Raw genomic sequence first — 9,510 nt, 5'->3', positions numbered from 1 at the left:
AGAGAGTTTTGATGGGAAAGAATAGATAGTATGATTGTAAATAGTCTGAAAAAAGAAGTGACAGAAAAAGGACACAACAAGCACATTAAGGAAACATTCACCATGCATGGGTGTGTCAGGAAACGGTCCAGCCAGCGTCCTTCATTTCACTTGTAGAATATTTCAATGGCTATATAAAGGAAGGGAAGGAGAGGGAGGGTGAGTAGCGGCCTGGCGTGAGGCTGGAGGAGGGAGGGAGAGAGGCAGAAGGTCAGGAGGCCGAGAAAGAGAGAGAGAGAGGAGGGAAGGAGGAAAGGAGAGGAGGGACGAGGAATATAACAGCAGGTCGCTAATGAGTCTGTATCTACTCACCTTCCTTTCTGGGCATGTGTGGATTATCACCGTGTGTGTGTGTGTGTGTGTGTGTGTGTGTGTGTGTGTGTGTGTGTGTGTGTGTGTGTGTGTGTGTGTGTGTGTGTGTGTGTGCCTGCCTGCCTGCCTACCTACCAGTTTCCCTCTTGCCCACCACTACCACCACCACCGCCACCACCAGTGTTGCCACCCCCGTCGTCCTTGCCCCACCTGCTCGACATATTCAACTTTCACTTTCCTCAAGCTCCCTTCTGCTATTTTGATCTCTTTTGTGCATCGATGCCGGAATCTTGAGCTCTAGTGATAGCTTCCAAACACGCGAACACGAGGAATAACAATAGTAACGAAGAACACAGAGAAACGGACAAAGAGCAGCATGGAGCGGTCCGTTGCTGTTCAAGGACGGTCCCGAGGCTTTGACAGGTGTTGCTCCTGACCCCTGGCCGTCCCTCCGAGCCCCACGCCACCTCAGCCTCTGCAGAAGGAACTAAGATAGAGACAAAATGCTGTGTTGACGCGCATCTCTTGTATTGGTCGTGGCGGTGTGAGAGGTATCCTGGAGGACGAAAAGTAAGAGGGGAGTTTGGAAATGTGAGCTGGTGCGAGGTGTGGCGCAGGGATGACAGGGATACTTACTGGTGTGAGGGACGGAGTGACAACCCTGTGTGAGGAGGACAAGAAAGAAAGAGGACCTGATGGAATGATGGTGGATTTGTGGATTGGGGATTAGTGAGAAGGCGTGGAGTGTGAGGTGGGGCTTGTGAGTGTGTTGGGGAGGGATGTGTGGCTTCATGTCACTACAGGTAGAGTTGCTGGTGGTGGCTGGCTGGTCTGCGGCTCTCGCCACTACTGAGACAGAGAGGTTCCGCCGCTGGTGCAGAGAGGACGCGGGGAGCTGAGCGGGACGGGACGGAGGGGAGCCACCAGTCAGCCTCACCAGCCTTTACGGGACCGTGTTTGGTGACGTCACAGTTACGTCAGAGTTCGCTCCGCCCCTTCCCGTTAGCTGTGATGCCCGGCGCCCGTGTGACAGTAGGGTGTGGGGGCTGGAGCTGAGAGGGGCTCGCGGCCGTGAAGGAATGTGACCCAGCCCACGCCTGCCTCTCCAAGCTCTCTACTTGTGTCCTAAGATTGCGAGTGGCGTGTGTGGTGCATGAAGGTGTGTGTGGAGGACATTTCCTCGGCGCGTCACGTGCATTTAACAGTCTAAGAGGGATTCTACATCAGTGATCCTCGCGGGTGCGTTGGAATGTGGTAGAGGAGGACGCCTTTGCCCAGGTGTGCCCGTGCTACAGTGTGCCCCGTGCTGCCTTGTGCTCCTTGTTACCTTCTCCGCGCCACAGGTAGGTTGCAGTGATCTGATGCTCTCATGGATGCATTATAGAGGCGTGCCAGGTTATTGGGCATCGCCATTTTCGTCCCATAGTGTGTTGTGTGTGTTTGTCCTGTTAGTGATCTAAGGACTGTCAAAGGAATACCCAGAAAATCACTGTTCATGTAAACCTCAACAAATATTATGCAACCTGAAGCTAATCTGGTGCAACGAGTCCCTGCCTACTTGCACTTGAGGGGCGTCGCTAAGCTGGTGGCCTGCAATGTGGCGAGCGACTGCTTGTATCTCCCGAGAAGTGCACAGCTGTGGAGCGAGTGGAGTGAAGTGGCACAACTGAGGGCGTGCTGTGTTTGTGGTGCAGGTCAGGTGTGGTGAAGGTGTGGATGCGTCACATGAGCGCCTCGTGGCCCCGTAACGCCGCGACTCGCACAGACGCGGCGTGCATTGAAAACCTCGGGACTCTCCACGTAAGGTATCAGAGTCCAGAAGAGGAAGATGTGAATGGAGGGAAGTGCCTGTATATTAGAACTAGGTAAACACACATACACACACACACACACACACACACACACACACACACACACACACACACACACACACACACAGGGCCGTGGTGATAACAATTCGCCAGACGACCTTTCGACGTTTCCTTGACTTCTCAAAACGTGCAGCGCTATAGACAGGACACAGGTAAGAGTTGCACACCTGACGGACCTGCAGCGGACACTCCTATAGCCGCAGGTGGATGACTCATGCTCCTTATCTATGCAAGGAAGAGGAGGGCGAGGAGGAGAAGGAGTAGGAGGGACCAGAAGAGGGAAAGGAAGAAGATTGTAGCAGGGATGGTGGAAAAGAGGGAAGGGAGAAGCGCAAGGAGTGAATGACTATGGATGTGAAGGTGAATAAACTGTGAGGAGAGAATAAACATCGATAGAAGTGAAGTGGAGGTGGTGAATGGAAGGGAAGGAAATTGTTGTGGGCGTGAAGACGAGACTGAATGATTGTGGAAGTGAAAAAGAGGGACAAGTGGAAGAAAGGCATGAATGAGTGAAAATAAACGATGTGGATGAATGGAAGTGGAGGAAATTGAATGAATCATCGTGGAGGCGAAGAAGAGAGTGAATCATAAGCAGAAAAAAAAAAATAAGCCGAAGAGAGAAGAAGAAGGATGATAATGAAAATAAGAAGGGAGAGTGAATCATGGTAGAAGTGAAGGCAGTGAAGAGGATGAAGGAGAATATGATGAATCACAAATATAACGAGGAATAAATAAGAATAGTTGAATTGAAGTCGGGAGAAAAAAAGCAAGAGCATGAAAGAAAGAAAGAAAAAGAAAGAAGGGCGATGTGCTCCACCGAATACGAACAACGAATGACTTTTACGAACACGCATCCTCCTCCTCCTCCTTCTCCTGACTCCGTTACACGCAAACTCAACAACACATGCACAACAACAACCAACACACACACACACACACACACACACACACACACACACACACACACACATACACAAGTTCGCAGGCTCCCACGAAACTATATTTGATCGGGTTAGCGAAGTGATAACCTTTAATCGTAGCTCCCCCATCGCTGTCACGTCCTTCCCCCTTATGGTAGCAGCAGATAAGGCTGAACGTTCAGCAGGGCAGTGCGGCGGGAGATGCGGGGCGGCAGAGAGGGAGGTTGGGGTTGGGTTGTGTTCAGGTTGTGATCTGTTATAGTAGCTTCTTGGGGTTGTTGTTGTTGTTGTTGTTGTTGGTGGTGGTGGTGGTGGTGGTGGTGGTGTGGTTTTTATTGTTACATTTTTAGTTTTTTTTTTGTTTTTCCCTTCTGTTTTATTGTGTTGGAGGGATGGGAGTTGTTGTTGTTGTTGTTGTTGTTGTTGTGTGTGTGTGTGTGTGTGTGTGTGTGTGTGTGTGTGTGTGTGTGTGTGTGTGTGTGTGTGTGTGTGTGTGTGTGTGTGTGTGTGTGTGTGTGTGTGACAAGATGTCTTCACCTTCACTGTTATACACATCATTTAGCAGTACAGCTGATAATAAACTGGCTCGTAATGACACCACGCCCACTGATACTGTTCTTCCTTTTTGTATTGGAGAAACACAAGCTCTTATTGGGACACCAAGATGGAAGGCAAACATTTCAAGACTATCCATGGAGTCCAGAGCAGTACTGAGAGCCACTTCTATAGTAATGTTTTTATTTATTTTATATTTTTTTTGTAAGAAGGGTTGTGACCAAGAGCGACAAAATAAAAGATAAATAAAAAATGGTAAAAAAAAGGACCCACTTGAGATGGCAGACCGTAAAGGAGACAGTAAAAAGGCAGTTCAAAATGACCTAAAACTGGCAATATCGAAGCAGGAGAGGCTTGGCCAGGTGTTTGAGTCACTTAAGAGCACGAGACTTGAGAATCTCTACAACTAACAGTATACAGTAAAGTCGTCATTGTTATTATGTGTTACCTTCTCTTCCTCACCTCCCTCCACCAGTTTGTCTCGCCCTCTTTTAGTAAGGCAACACACTATCTTTCTTCCCTCTCTTCTCGTGTCCCCCTTCCTCCCTCCTCCACCTGTGTAGGGCTTCACCACATAACCGTCTTCTCGCTCCTTTTTCCGTAGAGAAAAGAAGCTAAGAAGTTACTCAACCTTACCTTTAGTTACAGTGTTAAAGTAACTGTGGTATGTCACCTTGCACGCGGATTGCCACGTGTGTGTGTGTGTGTGTGTGTGTGTGTGTGTGTGTGTGTGTGTGTGTGTGTGTGTGTGTGTGTGTGTGTGTGCCTACCCTTAGTCTATATAAGAAGACATTCCAACTCGCAAGACAGTTTAATATGCTTGCCAGACTTTCACGCCTCCTGACAGCAAGCAATGCGTAGTTCCTTAATTAAGCCGTTAGCTCATCGCCTGCCTGAGCTGCTGATTTACATTCGTGCGTCTAATGTTAGCCTGTGTTAATGAAGGCAGAGTCTTTAAGAAATAAGACTGAAGGGGTGAACACGAGTAAAGGAGAGTAGAATAACAATAATTAAGTTCAGTAATAACTTTGAAATCTGAAGTATTTTTCTACAAAGGTGTTTAGACGGTTGGTCAGGAAAAGAAGTAACAGGATACGAGTAAACAAGACTGGAAAAAAAAATATATATATATATATATATATATATATATATATATATATATATATATATATATATATATATATATATATATATATATATATATATATATATATATATAAGAAACAGTAACACTTCTTAAATGAGAGTAGTATTTGTTCCAACTGTTTTCAAATTTATATTGGTTGGTCAGAAGTGACTTAGACACAAATGAAGACTGAGAGAGCAAAACATTCAGTATACTATTTAAAATGTGAAGAAATGTTTGATTAATTTGCTTTCATGTGTTTAAGAATTTGTGAGGTGGAGAGAGGCCTGCGTAATGAGGGGGTATTAATAAGTCAGTGAGTGCGCGGCGATACTCCTTCCCTCACAGACCCGGATAGGAGATAAGATTAGCCAGGCAGGTAAAAGCGACTCAAGAGCTTACACTGTGTCGCTGCCTGTGGATTGCTTGCTCGCTGATAACTGAGGAATGTTGCTCCGCGCTGCTTATCTGTGAAGTGTTTTTGTTTTTATTACTCCTTGACAAGGCTTTCAGACAGCTGGTGCTTATTGGTGCGGTAGGTGCAGCTGTGTGTGTGTGTGTGTGTGTGTGTGTGTGTGTGTGTGTGTGTGTGTGTGTGTGTGTGTGTGTGTGTGTGTGTGTTTGTTTTGTGTGTGTGTGTGTGTGTGTGTGTGTGACGTGACGGTTTATTAATTAGGCATGACACTGAAAATGTACAGGGGGGTGGGACAATACATGAACTAAAATGCTTAACCTAACTATGGATAAACTTAACCTGGAAATTCATGTGTGTGTGTGTGTGTGTGTGTGTGTGTGTGTGTGTGTGTGTGTGTGTTATGTTTGTTGTCAGTGAGTCCCGTCTGCCCACAGTGGAGTCTTGTGTGCAGCCTCCCTCACGCCACCAGTGTTCGGGGCGGTCGGAATAAATAAAAAGTGCAAGGTTGAAAGTTAATATATTCCCAAGGGCGGCGCTTCTCGGGGAAAATAATAATAATAATAATTCACTAAGCACCGTAGGGTAAGGAAGACGCCATAAGGGAGTAATATTAGTTTTATGTGTGTGAGGAGTGTTGGAAAGCTGGAGTGCGTGAGGGTGAGGAGTGGCGGACGTGGAGTGAGGGTGGGAGGGTGCGTGGCGGGGACGCTATGGCCTGCCCAGCTGTAGCCAGTAGATAAATATTGGTGGTGTTGTATAAAGCTGTTATCAGTGCGACGCAAAATTAAGGAGATGATGTGTTCGTCTTTATCTTAGATTGAAAGGTTCACATAGCAGGAGACAACCGCTCTTCAGTTGTGGAATGTTGTAAGAGAAACATTTACAATATTTTAACTGCGTGGACGAGGAGTCGTCAGGCGGGGACAAAGGCGGCGGGTCAGCTCACACGCAGCGTGGGGTGGGGACGAGTGTGGTCAAGTGTACAATAAAGTTCAAGTGGCAGACGTATTACCAGCCACAGCCACAGTGACCGTCGGGGGTCACGAGTGTTGGTGGTGGTCGTTGGCAGCGGACGGTGGTGTTCCGCGGGGAGGATCGTGGGGCACTCACTGGTTGAAAACGATCATGCCAGCCAGGCGACGCCCTTGGAACACACTGATGTCTTGGCTCGCATGAAGGTCAGCTGACACATGTGGCACCCTTATCCAGACCTTCCCGAGTCCCTTTAGAGTCACGGCTTGTGCACGCGGAACCTGCTTTTGAGGTGGCTTTATTTATTACTACAAAGAATCGTTGCCGCTTCTCATTTGCCGCAGTTGATATATTGCTCTACGAGTTAATTTCTGCCGAGACGCTTGTGACGGTGGAGGTTGGCGGAGATAATGGCGTGAGGGTAGACACTTTTTAGCAGGAATTCATCTGAGGGCCACATGTTGACACAGGCTGGGTGACGCCCCGAAACATTTATAGTAAAGTGACTACACACACACACACACACACACACACATGGAGAGACATGGTGTAGGAAAGTGTTGACATGTGCTAATTATCGTGGGCGAGTTTTATGTTGACGTGGGTGAGTCGAGTCGAGTTGTGGTGGGTGACGGTTACATCTGTTCGTGTATGTGTATGTGTGTGTATATGCGCATGTGTGTATATACGTCTGTGTGTGAATGACTTGTTTGGGTTTGAGAAAGAACAGACGGCAGACAGAAGAGCAGGACAGGACATGATCACACGTATAGGTCACGTTTAAATGCACCACACCTCCACCATACTCCCCACCCAGGCAGGCCCGCAGGTGTTACGTCTTGCTTTACGTAACAACAGATAAGACAGGACCAAAGATTACACTGGAGGATCCGTTTGTTTCCTTGACCTTGAGTGCCGCATTGTGCAACAGGCGTGCTGGGCTGGGCCGGGGCGGGACTGAGAAGCAGACTGATTGACACCCTTGATAAATTCCGACCGTTGTGTTGTGTGTCAGAGTAGGCTTAGGTGAAGTGTAGTGTAGCGGACCCAGTGTGGCTGTGACCCGAGCATTATATCAGTGGTGGCGCGGTGTCACCCTGGTGGCCAAGAAGAGTGATGGAGGTGGTGTTTAGTGTCGCGCCGTGTAGAGCAAGCTGGTGTCGTGTTACGTGCGTGTGTGACTGTGTTTATTTGTATGTGTGTGTGTGTGTGTGTGTGTGTGTGTGTGTGTGTGTGTGTGTGTGTGTGTGTGTCAGGGTCAGTGTTTACATTCGACGCAGCTGCATGTTGACTTGTAAACGAGAGAATTATACATACTTCCCCTTCCTGCCTGTCTTGAGTGATTCCTTATCTCTCCACCTGTACCTTACGAGTCTTGATTCAACCTTCACCGCACTGTCGACATGAGGACCTCCATATCACAAGTTCGTCAGGGGCTAAGGCAGTATCGTTTTGGTCAAGATTAATTAAGTCCCTTATAATGAAACGCTTTGCTCTCTCAACACGACTATTTTCAAAGGCCACATAAATTCTTACCTGGTTCTCAGTTGTATTGAAATCTTGTTAATCTCTCACTAATTCCATAAAAAAAAGTCTTAAAAAATCCTCACTTCGCTTAGAAATTTTTGAATGAAGTGGAGAAGCTGCGTAGAAGTGTTTCAGAAAAGTCTCCATGGCGTTCAGGGTGAGGTGAGAGGCATGTAGATGCAGTGTGAGGCGACCCGGCTTATCGCGATGGGCGGAGAGTGACGCGATAAAGAGATAAGTGAGATAAGTGTTCTTGGTATTCGGAGCTGGGTGTGTGTGTGGGGTGCGAGTAGTGCGCGTGTGTTAGTGATGTGCTTGGTGGCGTGGAGTGAAATACTGTACGTCGCGAGGGAATACGTGTATCGGCTGCTTCTCTTTAACTGGTGAGCCTGGCGGAGTGGGAGGGAAGGACAAGGCACTGCATCCTCAACCATAGTCGTTTTACAGCATTCAACTGTGTATAATTTGCATTTATTACCTGTGCCTCCTTACCTGGGAGTGGTGACGCAACGCACCGGTGCGCCAGTGAGGGGAAGCTGACATCACCACCGGGGAATTTCGAAGGAACAACAATGACAGTGTGTTGAAAAATTACCTTCGTGACTGTACAATCCACGTGGCCAAAACAGACGCTCGTGAGGTCCTTTCCCCCTCGTGCACACCAGTGAACCCGCATTGTTCCCTCCCTTCACCATTTTTCATTAAATATAGTCCAGTGTCTATATAGGAACTTCTTATTTCGACATTGATATAGACATGACCACAAGTCGAGCAACAAGCACACCATATTCTCCTCAGTATTCAGTGTTGCCCCGCTCTAAAATCTGGTCTACTAAGAAACTATCAACTGTAATGCTTTGCGAGAGGAAAGTGTCAGCAGACCAGAGGATAAGAAGTCGCTTAACAGTAGAAGTCCTTGTACCAAATTACTCTCGTTCTGTCAATAGTTCGTGTTCAGAAACGCGTTGCTCCCTCACCACGACTACTTTCTAAGACTGCAGAGCTAATTATCCGGGTTTTGCAGCGTAATGTAGAAATCTGGTTAATCTGCGGACAAAAATAGGCATCATAGTAAGTGAATATCTACATCTGAAAGTGTATAGTGGACATAATTGTGGTATGAGATATTACAACAGACGAAAGTGAAACATAAATTATTAGAGCAAATATTAGCTACTCAAATATTGTTATCCTCCAAAATGAGCGAGAAAATTTGACTTACCGGTAGAATGATGGCTTTGCGAGGGCGACAGCTCCATGCACACACACACACACACACACACACACACACACACACACACACACACACACACACACACACACACACACACACACACACTCTCTCTCTCTCTCTCTCTCTCTCTCTCTCTCTCTCTCTCTCTCTCTCTCTCTCTCTCTCTCTCTCTCTCTCTCTCTCTCTCTCTCTCTCTCACACACACACACACACACACACACACACACACAGCTGCTGGCAATCCCTGGCGAATATCTTCTTTAGCTACTACAAGCGATAGTACCTGCGGCATCTTCTCTCATCGTCTCTGTCCTCTCATAGTGTGTGAATCGCGGCTGAGACGAGTGCTGGCTTCAAGGGCAAACGGAAGAAAGTGTAAGCTGACTTTTTGGGGATGACTGAACAGGGAGAAAGTTGAATATAATAAAGTTTAAGTCGGCAAAGGTGAGGTGTAGGTGAAGGATTAGAGGAAATGAGGAAGTACTGAGGAATAAGTATTGTGTCGTTCTCTTTGCTAGTGACGTGTTCTTTGCTGTCTG

General features: G+C 47.3%; 1 protein-coding gene across 1 annotated transcript in view; it reads left to right on the top strand.

The window, feature by feature from the left end:
• The first annotated feature begins 1,201 nt into the window (after positions 1-1,201).
• The window catches only part of LOC123520343 (actin cytoskeleton-regulatory complex protein PAN1-like), a 61,132-nt gene continuing 52,823 nt past the window's right edge, over positions 1,202-9,510 (top strand). Inside the window, exon 1 of the mRNA XM_045282568.1 lies at positions 1,202-1,694. The gene's annotated coding sequence lies outside the window, so the exon portion shown is untranslated. The remainder of the gene's footprint in view (positions 1,695-9,510) is intronic.

The sequence above is a fragment of the Portunus trituberculatus genome, chromosome 46 (genome assembly GCF_017591435.1).
Source record: "Portunus trituberculatus isolate SZX2019 chromosome 46, ASM1759143v1, whole genome shotgun sequence".
Classification (NCBI taxonomy): domain Eukaryota; kingdom Metazoa; phylum Arthropoda; class Malacostraca; order Decapoda; family Portunidae; genus Portunus; species Portunus trituberculatus.
This window is presented reverse-complemented; position numbering and strand designations above follow the sequence as displayed.